Genomic DNA, 10,568 nt, shown 5'->3' on the forward strand with positions numbered 1-10,568 from the left:
TCTTGTTGACTGTAGAGTTTTATCAGCAGGTGGTGTTGACACGGGCCAGACGGGACTGCAGACGATACGGTACGCTGCACAAGACGACGTACTCAGATCAGATGACAATGTGAAATCAGCCTGTCTGGATACCCATGTTTGTAGTTTTAGTCTATCCCCCCTTGATTGTTTACATGCAACTGGGGCCGATTTAGAGTACCATATCCCTATCCCACATATGCTCATATGATTGAGGCTCGTTTCTGATACTCGAGGCCTCAAATGGAGAGGACAGCTCATAAATACACATTGTTCCATAGTGGACAATATATCCATATCAATATACTCTGTACATAGGATTACTTTTGGCAGCTTGCATGTGTAGGTGTGGAGCTTTCATGGCCATATGGGACTCATTATTATTATCATCATTTTGAAAAATGACTTCATACTCTACAGGAGAGATATTTATTGAACATCAGTGAGAAGGAAAATGTAATGTAATGTTGGCTCTAACTGTTGGCAGTAAGGTTAAAGAACAACATTAAATATGAGGATATTGGAAATATTCAATAAGTATAGTTTGTAAATAGCGAAATAGTTATGACATAAAATGCATATGCTTCAAATGTCGCACAAACAAACAGCTATCATGTATGCTATCACATGACACTTCCATTCAGTGAGAATCCAAGGACTCACGTTTGTTTTTCCCCCATTTTTTTCCCAAAAAGAACAACAACAGAGGGTGTTAAAGAGAAGAATGTGAAAATATACACCAGAAGTTCAGTGAAGCCCACTCCCTTTCACAGCAGTAAGACTCCAGCGTCAACATACACATTGTCACTTTTGATATAAGTGTTTCATAGTTTTTACATTTTACATGAATACTAGTTAACTCCTTCTGACATATGTGACACTTTGATGTCAAATGTTACTTAAAAGTACCTGTACGGTTAATAAAGGTTTCATGATGCAGACAGTTTCACCCAGGGAGGAAGAATTGTATTACCACTGTAGGTCAACCAGAACCATGAGGTCGTAGGTAGTTGACAGTAAAAAACAAACAAACACATAAAACGTTTTGTCATACATGCTAAAACTGTCTGCGTGACCTGACAATAGAATATTAAACCATTTTTTGAAAAATCTCCTTCTTTCATCATATTTTATGGCTGTAATTGATTTGTAATTATTATTTTACAACTGGTCCCTGCACAACAAGAATAGCCAATCAGAGACTGTAGAAACAGGAGGTGCGACCGAATTTGCTCACGTGTGCCACCGCACACGCAGCCTCACCGCTCTCACCGGGTCATCAGGTAAGTTGATCACCACTTTTATATTTGTAATTGATTGTACATTCAAAGAAATACATCAAACCGGAGTAAGATAGGGTGCGTTGATAGGTTTCTCCGATGTGGCCAGGAAGTGCCAGATGCTCAGGGCACTATGGGGAGGCACGTTGGTATTTTGAAGCAGCCACGAGTTGTCCTGCCACAACTCCCACCTCTTCTCACACACTGAATGAATCAGCCACCACAGGATCTATTTGTAGATGTGCTTCTTGATTATCTGGCCCACATTGAAGAGGAAAACTCATAGTTTGTTGTTTGGGTTTGCGATATGCCTACCGTGACACCTGTCCTGGAACTATTCTGAAATACCTTCTAATTATACAATAAGCACACTTGAAAAAGCAAGTGTAAGAAAGGAACAGATGGCCAATATGCCGTTTAAATGTGCTTTCAACGACAATAACAACAACAAGAATAATTTTTTTTAAAAGTTACCCGAACTGCCCAAACTGATGATCCAAGCAAAAGGTCAGCTAGGGGAAGGACATTTAACCGGACAGAGAGCACTGGAAGGTTACAAGCAGAAATGAAAGGACATTTTGGTTGGAATTGGGAACAGATGAGCTGACCAGAGAATGAGGATCAGGTGAGTCCATAAGTAATGGGGGAGAAGTTTAGAGACATCTCGTGGACAGTTTGGGGATGGCGAAGATGCAGGCCGCCCCCCAAAAAAAATAAAAAAAATAAAAAAAATCCTAATCAGACTTATGCTGTACAAAATAAATATTACCAAAAAATAAAAAAAAAATAAAAAATAACCTTCAGTCTATATTGCTGCATTTAGTGCCCCATTGTGTTCTCAGAGACGGTGACTTTTTGATGCCAGAAATAACAGCAACACTGCGCTGCTAGTCACAGCTCTGCATCCGGCCAGGCAGGAAGAGAGGGTGTTTGTGCCATTGCAGGGAGGTGACACAGGAAGTAGACTTAGTCAGAGTCAGCAGTTCAGTTCCCTGATGATGAGCTGTCAGTCGCCCAGGCGTCCTCACACGTGGTGGACTAAAGTGTAAGCATTTCAAGATTGGATTTTGATATTAATTGTTACAATATGGACCTCTTTGTAGTTATGAGTGGAAGTGTTTGATTATCTTGGGCCCATAGCAACAATGAAGTGTGTCACGCACACTTCACACACAGCTGAAAAATGCAACCTCTGAGTATCGAGGCCTGGACTTTCTCCTACTTGTTTATTTGTTCATTTATTTCTGCAGGATTTCTTGCCGCTCTCCAAGGTCAGAGGTGCGTCTAAAGAATGCGTTTCCTCGCCGTAAGGAAAAAAAACAACATTTCCAGCAGTGAAGAAAAGGCCAGTTTGTTGTGTGTTCTTGGCAGTATTGTCCTGCTGAGTTGTTTTTCAACATAAAAACGAAGTTTGACAAATTTGTCACTGATTTAGGCAAGTGATTTTAGGCAAGTGAAGATTGAAGAGGCACCCCTTTGCTCAATGCTGCTAAAATCTGTTGCACAGGAACACAACAGCCACAACATTAGGTACCCTTGCACAATCTGATAACCTGCATCACAACATTACACCCTTTAAAAAGATACTAATTCAGTTTTGATTGTCTCTACAGACACTGCAGGTTTATTATTGCGGTTGTAGTTTGTAATGGTGTACTGTGCATGCATGTTTTGCTGCTCCGTGTGTGTTAAGTAGCATCTGTGCTAATGTCCATTAGCCCGTCTATAGTATTTCATGTTATGTTATGCTAGCATTAAGTTTTTGTTAGACAAAATGATGTAGCCTGGTTGACCATTTAAATATACAATGTTTAATTCTCGTTTTACGTGTCACTTTTACAGTGACATAACGTCAACTGTGAGTGACAAATGAACCACTTGAAGCAATTGCGAGAGAGAGAGAGAGAGAGAGAGAGAGAGAGAGAGAGAGAGAGAGAGAGAACGGGCACTGTGGAATCCTTCAAAAACTGTGTTTTGATAAGTTTAAGAGTGTTTTAACAAGTAAAAATGTTTAAAGTTTATGAGCCGGAGGGGGGCTATTAAAAAAATGTCTTCTGTCTTTCATATTTTTAAAAAAAATGTATTGTGTGATTATTGTGCAAACAACAACTACACGTTTTGCGGCACTAGGCAGAATCTTTACATTTTTACAGCTCTTGTGGTGGGTCTTATTAGAGTAGGTGTTCCTAATGAAGTGTCCCCTGATGGAGCACATTAACATCTTATAATCTTCTGGTCAGTGTGTTTTCTACTTTCTCTTGAAGTGATGAACATCAGTTGTAGTTGACCTCTCCCCTCTTTCCCAAAGAGGTATAGCCTTAACGGAGCCTGCATATGTCTGTGTGTGTCCTCTGTGACACAAGGTTGACGTAATTCACTTTCACCTGTACATGTCAATCAATGAGACGCCACTCGCATTGCCTGAGGCTCCATGACCTTCTCCTCCTCTCCCTCTCGCTCAAAGGCCTTGAAAAGTCTTGACATACTCCTTGTGAACATTCCTCTCTTCTCAGGTCGCAGAGACCCACAAGAGGGAGAATGGAGAGATTGACAGAACACAAAGGAATTGGAGAAGAGGCATGGTGGTCTAGTCGCCAGACGAGGAACTGGAGAGGCTGCGGCAGCTGTTGTCCATTGCAGATGTATGCTGGCCTTTGTAGCAAAGGCTCTCTGCTGTCCTGTTCTTGGTTCCATATGACACAATGCTGTCAATATTTCGTATGAAATGTAATTAAACACAATAAAGAGTTTCAAGGTTCAGGTCTGTATCTGGTCTAGCCTTTCCGTGTGAAATGTTTTTTTTTTTTTTTTTTTTTTTGGTTTACTGCATGTTAGTTCATTGAAGATTGAAGGCTTGATTGTATTCACTCACGAAATGATTTCCCATTTGTTGGCAACAGGTCTAAAATTGATGGCGATCACCATATTTTAGCGGGATTTGCACTTAAATTACAACTCATAGTTTTCACCACGGAACATTTGGGAGAGCACTGCAAGCACAAAGTGAACTCAACTCAACTTTATTTAGAGACAAGCCGATGACAGGTACTAGGCAGGCATCAATGGGATCCAGGAAATGCGAGGGCACGACGAAGAGAGGGATAAATTATGTTATGTACGGAGAAGCAGTCATGTCGCCATGGAACACAAGAGGCCACACACCCTATTAGCCCGCTGGCTGTTTACTACAGCTGTTAGGTCGTCCGTTTTGTTAGCGAGTGACTTCACGCTTCCCCTAATGAACAATGGAAGAAACTGTTCAAATCTCCCCATGCTTCTCGATCCTCTACGCTCATGTTGGCGCCACTTTTTCAACCATTGATGTGACCTCTAACTTGTACAACTCAATTGGGGGGGGAGAAATCTTTTGGAGAGTAGAAGTAAAACAACAAAACAAAATTTAGAGAGTGGAAGTAAAAACAACAACAAAATCTTAAAAATCCAGTATGTGGCTATGTTCAGAATTACATTCAAACTCATTAAATGGGAGGCAGCGCATCCCTGCTACCATTTAAATTGACTCAACCCCAAATAAAATTCAGGTGTTCTAGTAGGTTTTTCTTGATATATATTTTTTTTTTCTCTAGCAGAAGCCTAAAGGTTTTGAGCTAACACCGATTGGTATTTGAAATGGTGGGAATTTTGCACTGTTCCCATTGAGTGAAAACAATCTGAATTGATCTGCCCTGTGAATATAACCTTTGACTTTGGCAATGAGCAGTTACCTTCTGGAATTACGTATGGCCAAAAAGTTCAAACGTGGGTTCATTGGACTGTAAAACATTTTCCCACATGCCTTTGGGAGTTTTTGTTTTTTTTTTCTTTGTAAAATAAGGCTTCCATCTTGCCACTCTATGCGATATTCTAGACACATGGAGAAGACAGGAGATGGCTGTCACAGCCAGTACTTGCCGGAAACTTCTGCAGCCCCTTTAATGTTGCTGCCAGCCTTTTCGGTAGCCTCTCTGAAGAGTTTTCCTCTCTTTGTCAATTTTGCAGGTTTGTCCAATTCTCGGTAATGTCTCTGGTGTGCCATATTTTCTCCACTTGATGAGTCTGCACCGTGTTCCATGGTATATTTAATACCTTGGAAATTATTTTGTATACTTCTCCTGACTGATACCTTTGAACAATGAGATCCCTCCGATGCCCGGGAAGCGTTCTGCGGACAATAGCTTGTGCTACATGTTGTTACTATAAAAATGTAGTCATAGGGGTTAAACAGAGGTATACGTTACCATTTAACATGAGTTTGAATGAGAGTGGTTAATTTTGAACAAAGTCATATCACCAGTTATCTGAGGGTGTGCACACTTAACACATTATCTCAGTTTATTTTTTTACTTCAGCTCTCTAAAATATGTAATCCCTTTTCAGTCAAGTTGCTCAGGTTATTGGTCACATTAATGGTGGGAAAAGATTTTAAATGATTTATATATATATACATATTTTAATCACAAAACAAAAATGGCATTTGGACAGGGGTGTGCATACTTTTATATCCACTGTACATCCCGTTTTGTCATGGTCTTAAATATATATATATATATATATATATATATATATATATATATATATATAATAATAATAACTAATTGCAGGTGACCCATATTACATCATTGTGCGTATATTTACTGTACTGAAAAGACAAAAGAAAAAAAACTACATACTTTGGTAAAAGAAAATTAAGGAAAAATTTACTTTTAATCAGTAATTCATAGGCTAGGTAAATAACCTTAGGATTAACTAAAAACAGTGACAGAAAGTATATAGGCCTACAGTATACTGAAATGATCTCAATTAACATACAAATTGGGTTTGAAATCTGGTCCTGTTTTAGTTGATCACAAAGCTATTATTCTGTTGTATGAATGTCATCAGGCAAATACATTGGTTAATTGTACCTTCTGCCATCTAGTGGAAGATTGTTCTGCGTGCCATTATACGCCACTGGTTCAGATGAATAAAGACGAAGTGACAAACACTGTCATAAATGAATATTTTTCCAACCAGTTAATTGGATTTGGATCATTTCAACAGATAATCTTTCACGGCACAGTAATGTGCCACTGCACAATGGTTGGGAATCATTGTTTTAAAGATCACACTCAAATCAGCATCACAGAAGCAGAGCCCTCAGCTTCATCACCGTCTCACGACGAGCAACAGCAGCAACTAATAACCACAAGGTAACAAGAATAAAAACACAGAACATTGGGGGCAAGAGGAAAAGCCAAACAAATCAGAGGATGTTGCTGCTCATAAAGGGATGCTTGTAATAATGGGAAAGGAATGTGGAGTAACGACTCCCCTGGGACAGGTCCAGTTGAAAGCCTTCTGGCTCGCAAACAACAAACGGGGAGCGCTTGAGGAGTCCAGGGTGCACGCATGAGGGTTTTAAGAGCCTCCGCACTCACTCTTTCACACACATGTAGATCCACACTAACACTCATCCACCCGTCGCCCCCCCTTCCCCAAGTCCCTTCCTGTGCCGACCTACTGGAGTCGGCTGTTGTTGTTGGCCGCCTTCAGAAGAAGCACGCCCTCAGCCTCTCCCTCTCTTCTCTTCATCACCCCCCCCCCCCTCTCTCTTTCTCACTTCAACTGAACATCCAGGGAAATGCTGATAAAATGACATCTTTACAAAAGTCTTTGGAAAAAAGTGTTTGTTGCCCAGTCTTGTCTGTATCAAATCTCTCAGTTCACTCACAAGTATACAACTGACCATGCTGACTACCTAGCTGGCTACTGATACGTGTGGTTGTGAATGGGTGACACAGGCACACAAGTACAGTGGTGCCTTGAAATACGAGTAACCCGACTTAAGAGTTTATCACGATACGATGATTTGCGAGCGCAAACCTGAGATACGAGCACTGTATGGTGGTACTCGACTCAATTCAACTCCACAATAAGCAGCAGTGAATAATTAAAAAAAAAAAAGGTTTCAAGAAGTTTAATGCCACTCCCAGTTGAAGTTCGGTATCAAACTAAACATAAAACAAAGAGAATTACAAGTTGTCTTTTTAAAACAATGACATTTTTGTCAATTCATTCTTTGCCTTCGGAAAGCACACTTAATACTAATAATGAAAAACATTGACAATAGGTATTTGAACACAAGCAGTCGAGCAACACATGTAGACATAATATAATTACTCACAGTCACAGGGATACTGTATATTCTTTTTCCGCTACCAAAAGTGACTAATACTACAGTCTACTACAGTTTGTTGTCACATTTCTGTCGGGCCAATTATATATTACTCGCGCATTCACTGTAGTAGTCTCGCCACGCTGCACTATTTGCATATCTGTTGTTGACCAATACTGGCCACTCATGCCAGAGTAGCATCTACCCCACTTGCACACTGACTGAAGAGTATCTGCAACATTTGCAGAATCAAAATTGTCCCAGATTATCGCGCTAGTAGTCACTTTAAACTGCATACACTCCTTAAAGTCTCTGGGCCCTTTGCACAATAGTCATTGCACCGGACTATTGCTATATTAGTCATTCAAACTGAATGACTAATATAATATGCTAGAGGACTCTGCATCTTTTTGCACAATTGTCAAAAATAAATAAATAAATAAATTGTACCGGCATTACCAGATAACTAGCAACCCTTTGTTGCTCAGTTTTTCTCAATGTCTTTATGTCTCAAAAGTGTTCTCTGTCAATTGACTGTCTGTTGTTGTACTAGAGCGGCGAGAGAGACAAATTACTTGTGTGTTTTTTGGACATACTTGGCAAATAAAGATGATTCTGATTACTAAGTCACTTACTGTAGTAGTAAAAGTACTACTTCTTGGTTTATGTCTACATGACTGTATCATACAAACATGTTTGTTTGTTTGTTTGGGGGGGGGGTGGAATGGCTTAATGGCATTTCTATTAATTTCACTACTGTACAGTCCTGTCCAAAAGGTAGTTGTACAAGTTTGACTTCATGTTAAACCATAAAAGTTAGGGTTTTTTTTTTCATTTAAATGTATTGTAAAAATTATAATCCTGCAAGGCGAATTCCATTTAGTCAACAGGATAACAAAATAAATAAATGATTTCCACAAATTATTGAGGGGTGATGAATGGGACAAAGGAGCCATTCAATTTTGGTGAAGCTCTGGATAAACCAAACATGTATTTATTTGGATTCAATGGAACTGTACACCTGTAGAATCATAATGACATTGCCCATCCGTCATCCTCCCTAAACCAGGAAGTACTCTACTAACCTATAGATGGACAAAAACAAATACAGATCTCCATACCTATATTTATTTTGTCACTTTTGTTCACATTTGACAGCCTTGATGAGGTCTTTTTTTCCCAACTGCGTGACATTCTCGTACAGTAGTTACATGGTCATTTTAGCATTGCTGAAAGAACAAATATGATGTCTCGATTATGACAAACATATGCTCTTGCAGTTGTCAACATGTTCTTCCCAGTTTCTGGTTTGAATTCCGCCATTTAATTGCGGTTGTGCATTTCCTTGTGTTTGACCAATTATTCAAGCCAGTTAAGGGAAAAGAACTTGCCTACTGTCCACTTTCGGTCAAGCGTGGCACAATCTAACACTCAAGGTGCCTGGCATGACTGTCATCAGGAGACTTCAATTTAAGGCACACACAAACGGAAATCCCCTGATATGGGCTCCACGAGTAGCGCAAAGTGATACAGGAAAGTAGGAAAAGATGCAAAGGGTGGAGGTACTGTATAAGTCAAAGTCAGGGAGAGCTGCTGCCTTTGGGCCTGACCAATCTTTACATTCAGCCTTTTGACTCCTAACTTGCTCCTGTTGCCAGAACCACGAAACCGCCAAGAATGCAAAAATTCCAGAGGATGCCTTCAGAGACAATAAACTGTGGCATGCCTTTGCTGCACACAAATAGAATGAGGTACATTCTTATTGCAATATTTTTCTAAAAATAAAAGCACGTCTCTTTTTTTGCGGTTGTCACACAGCTTTCTATCATTGTACAACTCACTGCCATTTTGGTCTGTCTAGTCATAGTGGGTACTGCCGCTTTGGATTTCTTCTGCCTAAATCTATTATTGTCATCCAATCCTATGTTTTCTTGACAGTTCATTTCAGTTTGAGGGTCGTCGGCTTCTTTCGTTCACTATGTAAAGAGAGCAGTACCATTCATCTCCAGACAGTCATCCTCTTTTCATTCAATCCTCCATGACAACCACTTTCACATTCTTGGAAAGGGGCCAGGGTCTGTTCGAGAGCAGAGGAGCTTTTTTACCCCCCATTCCAGGCACATATACTTAAAGCGAAGGCTTCTTTTTCTTGAAAAGGTCACACAAAAAAAAAAAAAAAAAAAAAGGTTTCTTGAAAAAGAAAAGGTTTATTGAAAAGGTCACAATTATTGTATTACAAAAATTGTCATTCATCTCTTTGTTTTCACTTTTGTGCTTTGGTCAATGGTGTTTTTAAATGAGGTGGGGGGGGGGGGGGGGGGGGGGGGGGGATGGTGAGGCACTGACCACTTGTAGTGGTGACATACTTGTAAAAATGACCTCTAACATTTTTTAACTCCCAATTAATCTTTAGCAATATAGAAAATAGTAGAATGTGTCATACGTACAGAATCAGAATCAGCTTTATTGGCCAAGTATGTTGGAAGACACACAAGGAATTTGTCTCGGGTAGTTGGAGTCACTCTAGTACATTGTATAACAACAAACAGCCACTATGACAAAATAAACATTTAGGACATGAAAAACACGTGTGTGGAGTCATTGAGCAAGGAAAGTGTACCACTAAGTGTGGTGATACCGATTTAATGGCTCAAGCAACTTAAAGCAGTTTCAAGTGAATAAAGTGACAGGTCACACGTGCTGGAACCTTGATTAAATATCAAATTTGTGTGGGCACAATCGCAATTAAAAAAAAAAAAAAAAAAAATGGTTCCTTGGCAACTTGGGGTATGGAAACCCAATGCCAGACAGAGTAAGGGAAAGGTATGTTGAGGTAACATTGAAAAACAGTTCACACAAAACAACATGACAAAGGAGTTTTGTTAAATCCTTGTTAATTTCACAATTGAATCAGTAACGTGTAATAAATACAAAAACATGCATTGGAAATAAATTTCAAATAAATTAAATTAATTTCCTTGCTATTTCTGGTATGCGTAACCTAGAACATCCTAGTAAGAATGGAAAATCGTTTTCTACGCGTTTTGGGAAAATGTTCACTTAGCGGCAGCAAAACTGTTATAATGACACCATTCTCAAAATTGCCTGAAAATGCC

General features: G+C 39.6%; 1 long non-coding RNA gene across 1 annotated transcript; it reads left to right on the plus strand.

Moving 5' to 3' along the window:
• The first annotated feature begins 2,251 nt into the window (after positions 1–2,251).
• LOC133415274 (uncharacterized) lies at positions 2,252–4,054 on the plus strand. The gene is made up of 3 exons (XR_009770109.1): positions 2,252–2,343; positions 2,549–2,828; positions 3,812–4,054. It is a non-coding gene; the product is annotated as an uncharacterized LOC133415274 (long non-coding RNA).
• The last annotated feature ends 6,514 nt before the right edge of the window (positions 4,055–10,568 follow it).

Source organism: Phycodurus eques, chromosome 2 (genome assembly GCF_024500275.1).
Source record: "Phycodurus eques isolate BA_2022a chromosome 2, UOR_Pequ_1.1, whole genome shotgun sequence".
Taxonomy (NCBI): domain Eukaryota; kingdom Metazoa; phylum Chordata; class Actinopteri; order Syngnathiformes; family Syngnathidae; genus Phycodurus; species Phycodurus eques.